The sequence below is a fragment of the Trachypithecus francoisi genome, unplaced genomic scaffold (genome assembly GCF_009764315.1).
Source record: "Trachypithecus francoisi isolate TF-2019V2 unplaced genomic scaffold, Tfra_2.0 Lachesis_group20, whole genome shotgun sequence".
Lineage (NCBI taxonomy): Eukaryota > Metazoa > Chordata > Mammalia > Primates > Cercopithecidae > Trachypithecus > Trachypithecus francoisi.
Window position 1 is genome coordinate 1906284 of NW_022681466.1, and position 14317 is coordinate 1920600.

The window sequence follows — 14317 nt, forward strand, 5'->3', positions numbered from 1 at the left end:
AGGCTAATGTGTGTGCTTGTGTTTTAGTCTTTAACAAAAAAGTTTTAATAGTAAAAAATAAAATAAAAGGGAAGATAGCATATAGAATAAGTGCATAAAGAAAAAAATATGTACCGCTCTACAATGTGTGTTTTAAACTAAGCGTTATTACAAAAAAGTCAAAAAGTTAAAAAACATGAGAAAGTTGATAAAGTAAAAGTGTTACAGTAAGCTAAGGTTAATTTATTGTTGAAGAAAAATATTTTAAATACATGTAGTGTATCCTAAGTGTACAGTGTTTATAAAGTCTAAAGTAGTGTACAGTAATCTCCTAGACCTTCACATTCATTCAGTATCACTCACTCATAGACTCACCCAGAGCAACTTCCAGTCCTATAAGTTCCATTCGTGGTATACCAGTGTGCTCTACAGGCGTACTATCTTTCATTTTTCATGCAGTATTTTTACTGTACCTTTTCTATATTTAGATACACAAATAATTACCGATACACAAATTGTGTTACAATTACCGACAGTATTCCCTGCAGTCATACACAGGTTTGTAGCCTAGAAGCAACAGGCTATACCATACAACCTCAGTGTATAGCAGCCTCTACCATCTAGGTTTGTGTAAGTACACTCTATGATGTTCGCACAACAACAAAATCACCTTAGGATGCATTTCGCAGAATGTATCCCCATCATTAAGCATTGCATGACTGTACGTGTATATATATGTATTTGTTTATATCCATATATAATAAAATGGATCCAACCCTGCTTTTTTTCAACCTTTATTTTAAGTTCAGGTGTATAAGTGCAGGTTTGTTGCATAAGTAAAATTGTGTCATGGGTGTTTATTGTACAGATTATTTCATCACCCAGGTACTAGGCCTAGTACTCATGACTATTTTCCCTGATCCTCTCCCTCCTCTCACCCTCCACCCTCTGATAGATCCTAGTGTGTATTGTTACCCACTGTGTGTCTATGTGTTCTCATCATTTAGCTCCCACTTATAAGTGAAAACATGTGGTATTTGGTATTTTGTTCCTGTGTTAGTTTGCTAAGGATAATGGCCTCCATCTCAATCCATGTCCTTACAAATGATGTGATCTCATTTCTTTTTATGACTGCATTGTATTCCATGGTGTATGTGTACCACATTTTCTTTATCCGGTCTGTCATTCGTGGGCATTTTGGTAGATTCTATGTCTTTGCTATTGTAAATAGTCCTGCAACGAACATACACGTGCTTGTGTCTTTGTAAAAGAATGACTTATATTCCTTTGGGTGTATACCCAGTATTGGGATTGCTGGGTCAAATGGTATTTCTGTGTTTAGGTCTTTGAGGAATCACCCCACTGTCTTCCACAATGTCAAAACTGATTCTTTGTCTTCTCGTACTTAACTAAAGGGCATGGGATGCCAATATAGAGCTAGTGTTCCTTCAGCAGATGCAACCTGGGCTGTTTTCTCAGGAATCGGTTCAATTTTCTTCAGGGCTTTGAAAGTTAAATTAGTTCGACAACAAGACTCTGGTGCCCATGATTTTCTTTTTAAAGAGTCCCATAGAAGTAAAGCCACATGATTATCACCAACATATTTAGAAAACAAGAGACTTACTCTGAGAAATATTATATTCCTAGAACCTAGCACTTGGTCTTGCCAAAAGCTGGAGAAGATATCCAATATGATCTGAGCAAAGGAAGAACGCCTTGGGTTTATCTTTAGCTGAGTGCCTCTCAGTTCATACCAGTTGCTCAGAATCTGCAATCTGTAACCTTGCTCGGTTGGGAGGAAGCTCCTTGCAGATGGTTCCCTTGGAACTGTGCATTTGGTATCACTCCTTGTTCTCTCAGACATCATTGCTTTCTTGGCGAGTTAACATTTTTGCAATGGTGCCGTCCCAGCTCCAAGATCGTTTTTTGTGTTATTTTTTCTTTTATATCCATATTTTCAAAATCTGTTCATTTATGCTTACACCTTGAGTCTCATGTTCTTGCCACCCAAGTTCCAAATTGAGTCAGCCTCTGCATTTATCAATGTGACCCTTTCCCCTACCTCCTGTTTTTGAATTACTTATGTCCAAGACACCAGTCTTCTAGGGAAAATTTTCACCCCAGTCAGAGCCACCATAAGACCACAAGTGAGGAGGTGGTTATGGAGTCTGTAGCCCAACCACAGGAGTGCAATCTTTGTTCTTTCTCGATTTCTTTTTTGTCTGATCTACAGTATCTACACTTTAAAGACTGAATCTTATTAATGCACATAGAACTCAGTCTGGCACCAAAAAATGTGGCTCAACCCTCTTGCCTCTAAAAGGCCAGTGCACAAAATGTTTGTTTTTCTTGTGACAGATTTTATGCTGTTCAAGCGGTACTTCTAGGGTAAGCTACAAGAACTTGCCATTGAGGCTTTCTGCAGTGGATAATGCAAGTTGGTGACTGCTGAGATCCAAACACAGCCTGAATCTTTGCCATCTATGTGGCCAGCATTTGCTGAGGTCCTTATAAGGCTGCCATAACTACACAGAAGCTGTAACATTGTTTGCATGCCCTGCCTGAGGCCTAAGTTGCCTACACATCTTCAGAAGCCCTCCTCTGCTCAAGGTCAGGGCCTTGCGTAGAGGTTAAGCCTCATTGGCAGAGACATTTAAAGCCTGAGCACCATTCACTTGAAGCTACTCATGCAAATACCCCTGATATTATGAAAATGGCTACTTCCCTCTGGAAAAAGCCACAATAAGCAGCACCAAACATTTAGCACAACTGATTGAAGCCTTATGGCCTGTCCACAGCAGCTAAGAGCCAAGGCTCAAGGGAAAAAATCTGCCTGGGCTAGAATACGCCTTTACAAAGCACCAAGATAAGAATGTTCTTCCCACACACTAAACTCATGGCCCCAAACCATATTTCTTACCCACATCAAAAACCTCTTCATGGAGATCTTCAGCTTCTCTGATTATTCTCGTTTCCTTTATTGCTCAGTATTTCTGCTCGAGTCTCTGGGGGTGTGTGGGAATTGATACCCTCATTCTCCATATATTCTCTGATCTAAAAAGACTGAGAGATAGAATATATCAGGAGGTCACAAATCACCATGTGCAGATTTCCAATGGACACATCAAACCTGTTTCACCACAATAAATTCTCTTAGCCTATTTTGAGAATATAAAAGAATCCAGAGAATAAGGAGAAATAAATTTTATGACAGTGCATTCTTTGGAGAATACCGTATGAGTCTCATCTGATTCCATCTCAGACATGAGAGGTCGGCCCATCCACCTCACCTTAATCCTTCCAGTGGTTTCCAAAGTGTAATTTGGAGAGGCTACTCCCATGGGTGAGGGGCACAGCCGACTGAAATCCTCCTTGTGCCCAAGAATCCTGGAGCGTGAGAGATCTTCTGAATGGTCTATAGAGATCCTTCTCTATGGGGATTGCCCTGCTTTTCCAGTTATTTCCAAGAACAAAGAAGCACAAATGCTTCCCAGGGACTGGATGTGGGTCCCTGGGAGAGCTGATGAGAGTCGTCTAGTCCAACAGAACACACCAGATGGAGGTTGGAGGGAGAGGGAAGAATGAGTGGGAAGAGACGGAGTGAACATCTCAGGGCTCAGGAGCATGAGCAGCCAGCACCTCGAGTGGTGAGAAGCTGGAGGTGTTCTACTCAGGCATTATCTTTCACATGAACAATAATTTCAAAAGCAGGCAGAAAGCATTCTCCCCACACAGCAATGCCCATTTAATAAGTTGGCCATGATGATTGACTTGGTAATGCATGTAAAAGGCTTAGGACAGCATGCTTATTAGCCTATCACCAGTACCTACATGTTTAACATTATATGACAAAAGGTCAGTGAGTGTCTTAGTCCCACTCTTTCCTACTATTTATTACACACCCCTTGCCCCACTCCTGGCTAGTCAGCTTGCATATACAGTCATTTCTGCCATAATGCAACATATATGTTCCTAAGAATCGCTGCTCTGTGTAATGTCATGCAATTAAAACCACAGAGCTTTGGATAAATCGGCTTAGGCACACAACACTCATAATCAGTGACACATTTTTTGAAAAGATAGAAATATAATAAAGATGGCAGCATACCCTGTATCTAAGATAAAAGCTGAAATTAAAACAAAAATGGTATCACAATTTTATCCATGTTAAGTGGTTAAGAAACACATATCACATTCAATATGGCACCTGGAGTTTGCTTGTGGAAAGCTCTGAGTTACTGTGAAGTGAGGGAGGGAGCATCCTCTGAAACCAGACAGAAAGCTGTAACGCCAAATGTAGACGGGTATGGCTTGTGGTCCTCGTGAGGTGTGTCCATTTGTGTGCTTTGTGTAACTTCTAGGTGGCTCCCTTCAGCTGAGTGCAGTTTTCTGTGTTTACCTACTGCTTCTCATGGATGACAACGCATGTAAACAAATGCAAAATTTATGTTATCCTCAAATGGATGATAATGTACCAATTACACTGGAAAAAAATTCATATTTTCAAAATGAGCAGAACTAACAGTACATATTTACAAACCAGAAGCCACACATCCCCTAGCCTGCTTTGAAAAGGGATAACCTATAAGAATGTGATCTCCCAAGTGCAATAGTTAGAATCTTTGGAATTAGGCCACGAGCATTTGCCAAAAGAAATATATAATGGAGAAGAGAGTTCTGGAGACCTTTGTTGGGAAAGCCAGAACATCCTCATAGAGTTACTCAACTCTGGCTAAATTATATATGAAGACCTAGACAACACCTAAAGAATTATTGTGCATTTTGAAAGCAGGAAGAGGAAAATAAAAGGAGGAAACAAATGACCCTGATCAATTCTTAGTAATAACAAAGGAGATATGATTCACATTACACTCTAATGTGGTAAATTCAAATGGTAACTACTTTTTGTCTATTTCTACCAAAAATGAAGACATAGGATCATAGGAAAAATACTATGTTTACTAAATCTATCAGTCAAAGCCACTAAATCCTAATTCTTCTATTTCAAGATCCATTAAAAAGAAATTTCTGGGGCCAGGCGCAGTGGCTCATGCCTATAATCCCAGCACTTTGGGAGGCCGAGGCGGGTGGATCACGTGGTCAGGAGATTGAGACCATCCTGGCTAACACAGTGAAACCCCATATCTACTAAAAATACAAAAAAAAAGAAAGAAAGAAAGAAAGAAAAACCTTAGCCAGGTGTGGTGGCGGGCACCTGTAGTCCCAGCTACTCGGGAGGCTGAGGCAGGAGAATGGCGTGAACTCAGGAGGCGGAGCTTGCAGTGAGCCACTTGCAGTGGCAAGTGAGATTGTGCCACTGCACTCCAGCCTGGGTGACAGAGTGAGACTCCGTCTCAAAAAAAAAAAAAAAAAAGTACTTATTTATTTTTAACTTTTGTTTTGGGTTCAGGCATACGTGTGCAGGTTTGTTATACAGGTAAACTGTCATGGGGGTTTGTTGTATAGATTATTTTGGATTATTTAGTCACCCCAGTACTAAACCTAGTACCCGGTGGTTATTTTCTGTCTCTCTTATCTCACCCTCCACCCTCAAGTAGGCCCTAGTGTCTGCTGTTCCCCTGTTTGTGTTCATGTGTTCTCTTCATTTGGCTCCCACTTATAAGTGAGAACATTCAGTGTTTGGTTTTCTGTTCCGGTGTTAGTTTGCTAATGGCCTCCAGCTCCATCCGTGTTTCTGCAAAAGACATTATCTCATTTCTTTTGATGGTGGCATAGTTTTCTATAGTGTATATGTACCACATTTTTTACCCAGTCTTCCACTGATGGGCATTTAGGTTGATTCCATGTCTATGCTATTGCAATGAACATATGCATGCATGTGTCTTTATGGCATATTCCTTTGGGTAAATACACAGTAATGGGATTGCTGGGCCAAATATTAATTCTGTTTTAGAAATGTCTACTTCTTTGTTTGTGGAGTGAAAAATAACAAATCCAATCGAACAAGAAATATAAAGGTTTGTTTGTATTTTAATTATTAAAATATTGAAAAAGAAGAAATGAATTATTTATAAAAGCAGATTGTCAGTCACTGGAGGCAGGTGCCAAAATAAATTCTTCTCTTCAGTGTAATAAAAAGTGTTCTGAAGCAAATTGGAATATAATATTGATAATGACAATAAATCATAAATTTTTATACCTTTGGAAAAATGTAATTTTTGTGCATTTCTGAAGTTATTTGAACCTTCTTTTTTATCATCAGTGTTTCCAGGTAGTATTCATTTCTTTAGACAGAAGGTTCTTAAAAAAGTCATGACTGCCTTATTAGTTATGTTCGCACTTCTAAAACTTCCAGTCCATTCCATCTGCAGTGAGCCACTTCAGCAAAATATATTTTGGACCCTGAATTATTTGGCATAGTGTAGCAAAGCAACTGGTTGTTTGACTTTTTTTGTTGTTGTCTGGTATCATGTAGATAGTTATTTTTAGAACCAACTCTAAATGACTTTTCTCTGGCCTTTTTTTTTCTTTTCTTTTTTTTTTTTTTTGAGATGGAGAGTCTCGTTCTGTTGCCCAGGCTGGGGTGCAGTGGTGCAATCTCAGCTCACTGCAACCTCCACCTCCAGGGTTCAAGAGACTCTCCTGCCTCAGCCTCCTGAGTAACTGGGACTACAGGCATGCGCCACCAAACCCAGCTAATTTTTTTGTATTTTTAGTAGAGATGAGGTTTCACCATGACAGCCAGGATGGTCTTGATCTCCTGACCTCGTGATCCGCCCACCTCAACCTCCCAAAGTGTTGGGATTATAGGCATGAGCCACCGCGCCCGGCCTTCTCTGGCATTTAGCAAGTGTCATGCTATAGTTGATGTGTCAGAAATATCCAGTGAGAATCAGGGAAACCTCATTAGAAAGAGTTTCTGACTGGTTCCCATACACTCCTGAGCTGTTTACTATATTACACTATGGTTTCAGTTTCTCTTCTTTCTTTGCCTAATCCTTGGGCTCTAAGAAGGTGTATTCTCATTAGAATCTCTCTGTTCTCTCAAAATCTAACACAGTACTAAATACAAAGTTAGTTCTCTCTATATTGTAGTTAAATGGAATGAGTAAATTACAAGAACATTAGGGCTGAATTAGCCCAATTTGGCATTTTATATATTTGAATAATCAAATGGTAGCTAAAACCTCTATTCTGGTTGGTTTTATAAATTCAGTAGGGGACACACGCTGGATTTAATTTCTCCCTCATTTCTAATGGACTCAGTTTAGGTCACTGTGAAGACGTGGGTGAGGTCATGAACTTCAGTCCAGGGCTGCTATTTTATTGTTTGGACTATCGCAGCCCTCCTAAGCCAAAGTTCTTATATACTTTCAAAATAAAAATGCAGCAAACTAGTGTGGAAGTAGCCTCCAGAGCTTTCTGCCCCTCACCACCCCCACCCCCTCCAAAGTTAGACTTAATCTTCTTGTTTCCATGTCAAATCCAAACTGGACCACCATCACTAGTTTCCTAGGAAACCCTGAAAAACTGTCTTTACATAACTCACTTTGCCCACTATTGGAATGCAGCCACTTCTGGGGAAAGGCACAGCAGCTGTTCAGCTGTCTCATAACAACACTTCACAACAGTGTGGGAGGGAAGCAAAGACCAGCAATATACTTAAATTAAACTTCCCTGGGGAGAGCAAGGTACCAGGGCAGAAGATAATAGTTTAGAATCGAGAGCATCTAATTAGTCAACAGACGTGCTCTGGAAGCGAACGTAGTGAATTTTTAATGAAATCAAGAGACCCAATCTTTTGTTTCTTCCTTCCCTTGAAACGCACTGATACATATTTAACTGCTATCATTGAAAGAGTCCTTCTGTTTCAAACATACTTCCAAAGAAGTATTTTTTTTATTTTTATTTTGAACCAAACAACAAAAAAAAACCACCAACAGCAAAGAATAAAAGTCAGCTGGGTTATGTTTTCGTGTAATTCCTACTGTTTCCCCAAAAGTTAATAACCTTTCATCCAGCTACCCCTTGGACTAGCTAGAATTGGCAAAACTCAGATGCCAATGCAAGAAGCATCGTTTCCACCTGGCTCTGTTCTCTTTTTAGCACAGAAACAAAACACGTGTTTATAGCAGCAATTCTTTGAACCCGGATTCATAGAATAGGGGTCGAAATTAAAAAGGTAAAGTCGAAGTTGCCAATAGTAAGAGGAAAATATTTGAACGGATGGAACCAAAACTGCCATGTAATGCTGTGCGGTTTGTTCTGCATAAAGGCACCCAGCCAACGAAGCAAATGGAAGCTTAAAATGCAGTTTGGTCTCCTCTGACCAAACTGTGCTCCCAGGAGCCAGGCTACTACTTCCCAAAGAAGGGGTCCCTTTTTCTCAGCACAAAGGCGCCATCTGTTGGCCATCTCAACAGAGAGGCTGCTTGCTTTTGGTGGGTTGTGGTCATTCAGAGGGGAAGCCAATTTTTCTAGTGGAAACGCCGCATAGAATGGGGGACCCTAAGAGGCATTCTTGTACAAATATTTCATTGTATAGATAAGAGAACAAACACCAGGGACCCAGTAGAGAACAAAAATAAGGACCTCTGTTTCAGAAAGCAGAAAAAGATGTTATGAAAAGTATTAACAGAAACTTTTTTCTTTCTCTCTCTCCATGAATTCTCTGAAATTGTCATGGTGTCTTTATTTGCTTCATGTTATTGATGTAGTGTAATTCTAAGCAAAGAAAAATTTAAAACGTAATTATTAGTGTTCATGTCCCTATTCATCTTTATGTTGTGAAATGCCAGTTTTTAATACAAATGTAAATGCATTTTGTTGGTTACGCAGAAAGACTGACACCATCCACTTTCTATTTTGTGGGTCGTACACGCCTACCCATTTCCTTCTTATCAGAAGGAAACGCTACCGAAAACCACCTCTTCTGTTTCTATTTTACTTCTAGAAACGCACACATCCCATCAACCCTCTCTATCTTCAGTTTACTGGTGAATAAAGAAGGACTTAAAGGTAAAGAGACCATGGCTGCTCCTATATTCCAATGTTGTCTTCATTTTCAGCCTAAGTGGTTGGCTGGCGCATGGAAGGAAGTACCAGGAGTAGGAATGGCTATCATAGGTTCCTTGCTCCTCTCTGTTTCCCAGAAGGCTATTGTCTTATTTCTCCACTGGAATGCAACTTCTGGTTTGAATGGAATATGTGAACTCTAGGGATGTCAGAGTCCCTGCTCACTCCCTTGGGAATGGTACATGCTCACCTGTACTCTTGAGTCTTCCTAGACTCTCAGGTGTGGTGAGGCTACTAGAATTTTGTGTTATGCAGCGTTGTAGATGCTATGGGAAAGTATGGAACTACAGGGAACATTCAAAGTGTGAGTATCTCCTCTGCTCACACATAGGCACCATTGTGCCGTGGGTCCTCACTTACAAAACACAAGTTGAAAGATTACATTATTAAGAATTTCAAGACAGTAACTGGAGAGCATTAGACCAGGCACAGGGTCCTTCTGAGGACTGAGCACAGGTTGCCAGTCCACAAAACTGGACATGAGAAATATTAAGTTATTTGTCTAATAATCAGAGATAAATGCCTCTCAACATCAGCTCATTTCTTTTATTATTATTATTATTATTATGCTTTAAGTTCTAGGGTACATGTGCACAGTGTGCAGGTTTGTTACATATGTATACTTGTGCCATGTTGGTGTGCTGCACCCATCAACTCATCAGCACCCATCAATTCGTCATTTACCTCAGGTATAACTCCCAATGCCATCCCTTCCCCCTCCCCCCTCCCCATAATAGGCCCCAGTGTGTGATGTTCCCCTTCCCGAGTCCAAGTGATCTCATTGTTCAATTCCCACCTGTGAGTGAGAACATGCGGTGTTTGGTTTTCTGTTCTTGCGATAGTTTGCTGAGAATGATGGTTTCCAGCTGCATCCATGTCCCTACAAAGGACACAAACTCATCCTTTTTTATGGCTGCATAGTATTCCATGGTGTATATGTGCCACATTTTCTTAATCCAGTCTGTCAACATCAGCTCATTTCTAAGCATTAACTTCTATTTACTTTTTTTTAAGCTAATAAACTGACCTTTCTAACAATTCTTCAGTGTTACTCATTAGATCAATGAATAATGGGATGCAAGTTTGGGGAAGGAAGGATGCTAACAGTGATTGAATGCTCATGGTGCTTTGCTGTGCTTACCTAAATGATCTTATTCATTACGATTCTAATGAGGCAAGGTGTGTGTAATGCATTTTTAAAGCTGGATACTTAAAACCTTAAGAAACCAAGTAACTCATCCCATGTCAAGTAACTTATGTGTTGAGAAAGCATGGTCAATGAGTTATAAACACATGGAACTTGAGTTCTCTTCCCAACCTCCCTTTCAAAATCTATTCAGTGGTGTGGCTTTCCCATGACTCTAGATGGAAAGTCGGGTGAGCCCTTGAGTTTCTGCCTGCTTGGAAGTATCAAACAGTTTCTCCAATCACTTTAGGTAACAACTCAGATTCAACTTGGAAGCCGAAATGTCCAGGTGTCTGTAACATACACATGTCTGGATTGACCTAATGTTAAATCTTCTTCCCTTCCCTAGCTGGGCTGTTGAAATTGGCCACACCATTGCCAACAGTGACACAGCACTTCCTCTCTCCTGCTTGAGTCTTCCTCCAGTTATTAGTTTGAATGGGAGTGGTTAGTAATTGAGAAGTGGGGTGTGGAGCAAGAAATATGGGAATGGGGATGAGAAGTTTCTTGTTTGGATGAGTTTTGTGCCAGCTCAGACTTCTCTTAATCTCAAAGGATTCTGTTTTAGCTGGGTTCTCAGAATGTAGAACCTGCATAATTTATTGGGAACTGTAACCCCGAAAGTGAGGGACGGGGTAGTGAAACAAGGCAGGTTCAAAATAAGGATGTTTCAAGATGGTCAGTGTCAGGATGACTGGATGTTCACTCCTGTGGGATGTTCTGGAAAGCTGAGTGGCATGAGCTTTAGGATCAGTCCTTCAGCAGAGGAAGGAGAAGCTTTTGTGTGTTGGTTTCTATGCACATTTATCCAAAGTTTCATCCCATGAGACATTAGCTCTCTTAGAGTTCCAGGATGAACAAGAATGATCACAAAATAATTTTCTGCCATGTCACAGAAAAGCCCAGGCATGGGCGACAGGAATGCTGGATGGGCTTGATGTATGGTGGTGCCACGATGCACCTGCAGAAAGTCATTTGGGGCCCATGCACAGCTCATCACTGAAGCTGTGGCCAAAATCAGAGAACAAAGAGGTTTAGCGGATCTGATACAATGCATGAACAATGTCTAACATGGGTGCTTTCCTAGGTTCACTGGAGGAGATTCAACTTGGGCCCTCCAACTCAAATTCTAGGCGTGTGCCCTGCCTCCTCTTCAGATGTTTCCCTTCCAAAAGCCTGGCCCTTGGGTGGCTCACTTCATAGCACATCTCACCTCTCAGATATTGGAGTCCCATTTTCCTCTTCCTGATAGTCCTTTTGGGCAGGACTTCAATAGCTCTGGGCTAGTTTTCTCTGCAACAGAAGTCTGCACTGGGTCCTAGAAAAACAGTGACATAGTCCTTGGCCTACCATGGAAGGGAAGTACAGTTACTCCTGAAATAAACAAGCAACTCACCCCTGTTCCACCAGCCAAAGCAGCTTCTGTAACTTTATATTTTTCCCTTAAGGTTTCCTTGGATGAAAGTCAGACCCCAGTGCACCGTGTTGTCAAATAAGAGGGCAGAGCATTCACAGTTAAGTCTCACTTTAAAGCTTCTCTTCTTTTCCGTAAAAATCACTTTGTTTGGTGATTGACTTTACGATGATAAACATACCTGAAAGAGTCTGATGGAAAGTAAGAAATACAGCTTTTCTAAACAGAAATAAGGCTTTCAGGGAATGTTCTACAGGACTCTGAGTTCCCTAAAACACTGCAATTCATTTCCCCCTATAGGCTGGCTAAATTTACTGTCCTCTCAGTGTGAGAACCAGTCTTCTCAGACTCCTTGAAAAATGTTCCAATCTTTACTGTTTTTAGAAAGTACTTGGATATGACTAGAAAATACCCATCCTTTTTAAGAATTTTTAAAATTCTTAAATTGAAAACACCTCCATTAATTGTAGTAATGCAGAACACAAGATAGAACTGAGGGTTTTGTTTTTATTCTTACTGTAGTGTCTAGCAAAGTTATGTAAAATTATGCATAATACATTATATAGCGATTATCTGAAAAAAATAATTTGAAAGAAGTCCAACATTTCTCTGCCTTTTCTTAAGAAAATTTGGAGGTCAGCTAAAAAGCACACACCTATTAAGACTTTAACTGAAATATTGCTCTTGTGGATCAGGAAAAAAAGAAATTCCAAGAAACTCAAAAATTCAGAGCGTGAAAATATACTGATCTTAGTGAAGACTGTATTAGAAATCAGAAACAGATGACAAGGGGAAGGCAGGAGAAAGTGGGGACCAAAAATTTAGCATGAGAACAGGACTGTGTCTGTAGTCATTCTGTGAATTAATTAAGTTTTCACCTTTGGAAAGATGTCTTCACAAGGCTAGTGGTTTTGAGCACAAATGGGGATAATGCTAAATGATGGTTTTGCATAAAAAGACTGGTATAGCTTAGAACATGCAGTTCTGAATAATATTGGAGTAGGAAAACAAGTCAACAAGCTATTGTGTGTGTATGTAGTGGACTTAATTAGAAAACATGGATTTGTAAGAAGTTTCCTCCTTCCAGATCATTCTTGGGGCTATTAATACGAAAACTGAAAGTCATTAGTGACCAGTGTTGCCTAAAATCTTACCAGGTCAATCCCAGCTGTTCTGTTATTTCGTGAGAAAACCATCAACTGTTTAATCATTTTATTTGTATTAATAATTTCATTACTGTAATCATGATGAAGAATTCTCTAAATGATCCTTTTGCCAAAGACCATGTTCACCTTCAAGCCTAAAATGCCTACAAATTAGATGTGCTGTTTTCCCAGAAACAATGTTTTCATTACTATTAATGAGTAGTTACTTTTATTAATCCCAGACAAATGACAGTTTAAAAGACATCATCAGAAGATATTTAAGATTTTGTTTTGCCTTGTTTTATTTATTCACTCCAATGCTAATGATCTGAAGGAAAACATTGTTTCATTGTTTTATTCTTTCAAGAGTATTATATTATTTAAGCAACAACCACAGCAAAACCCTCAGGTTTTGGAAGAGGCCCATTAGCTAGTGGCACTAAACAGAGGTCATTAAAATTAATAACTCAATGCAGAGGATTCCTGCTTCTGAAAACGATTAGCATCTCTTTCCTATTCATACTTTTTCTTCTTTGTGTGTGTGGATAGCAACATGATCTTGCTTGTTGCCCAGACTGGAGTACAAAGACACAATCATAGCTTACTGCAGCCTCGACCTTCCGGGCTCAAGCAATCCTCTCACCTCAACCTCCAAAGTAGCTGATATCACAGGTAAATGCCACCATGCCTGGCTATTTATTTTTATATTTTATAGAGATGGGGTTTTACCATGTTGCCCAGGGTGGTCTCAAACTCCTGGGCTCAAGCAATCCTCCTGCCTTGGCCTACCTAACTATTGGGATTACAGGCATGAGCCACCTCGCTCAGCCTGTCCTTTTCTTTACAGTGAATTTCAGTTTTAAAAGTTGTGCCTAATTTATTTGAACATCACATCCTGCAGTACATGTCAGGATGCACCGTGTAAGCCATAAATGTTCTAATACTGCAGGGATTCAGTGAACTTTCCATCTCCACACAACCAACCTCCATTCTTCTGTGCCTTCCTTGAGGTTTCTCCTAAGGTGCCCTCTTCTAACAGGAGGTTAGGTAGAGCCACAGTCAGCCTGCTAACAGCTGCACAGCCATCAGGAAAGTGGGAAAATTAAACTACCGGTGACACATGTTCCATCTCACCCGGTTTTGGAGAATCGATGGAGTGTGGTAGTTCACCTTGTACCTCTTCACCTTTACAGCACAACTTGAATGGGTCTGGCCCAGTGTGGACAGTTGGAGGCTCAAGTTCATACGTTGTGCTATTATTCTGTGTGGAACAGGTAAGTTCATGTTGCTTTTAAAACGATCTGTTTGCTTCCCTCCATACAGATGGGAGAATATGGCGTAATCTGCTCCTGGGAAAGCATTACATCATGGTAGGGTTCAGGGGATTTGAGACCCAATTAAAGGGTGTTTTTTTCTCTTTAAGATTAAAATTTTAATATTGAACATTACTATTTTTCTAAGAAAAACAACTATAACTTCTAGAATATTCAACACTATTTTGATTATAATTAATGTCCTATTTATCTTATGCATTATTAAATCTGCAATTTACATATT

General features: G+C 40.0%; 1 long non-coding RNA gene across 1 annotated transcript in view; it reads left to right on the forward strand.

Moving 5' to 3' along the window:
- The first annotated feature begins 8817 nt into the window (after positions 1 to 8817).
- LOC117066607 overlaps positions 8818 to 14317 on the forward strand; it is a 312810-nt gene continuing 307310 nt past the window's right edge. Inside the window, exons 1-2 of the long non-coding RNA XR_004430399.1 lie at positions 8818 to 8958; positions 13954 to 14034. This is a non-coding gene — a long non-coding RNA (uncharacterized LOC117066607). The remainder of the gene's footprint in view (positions 8959 to 13953; positions 14035 to 14317) is intronic.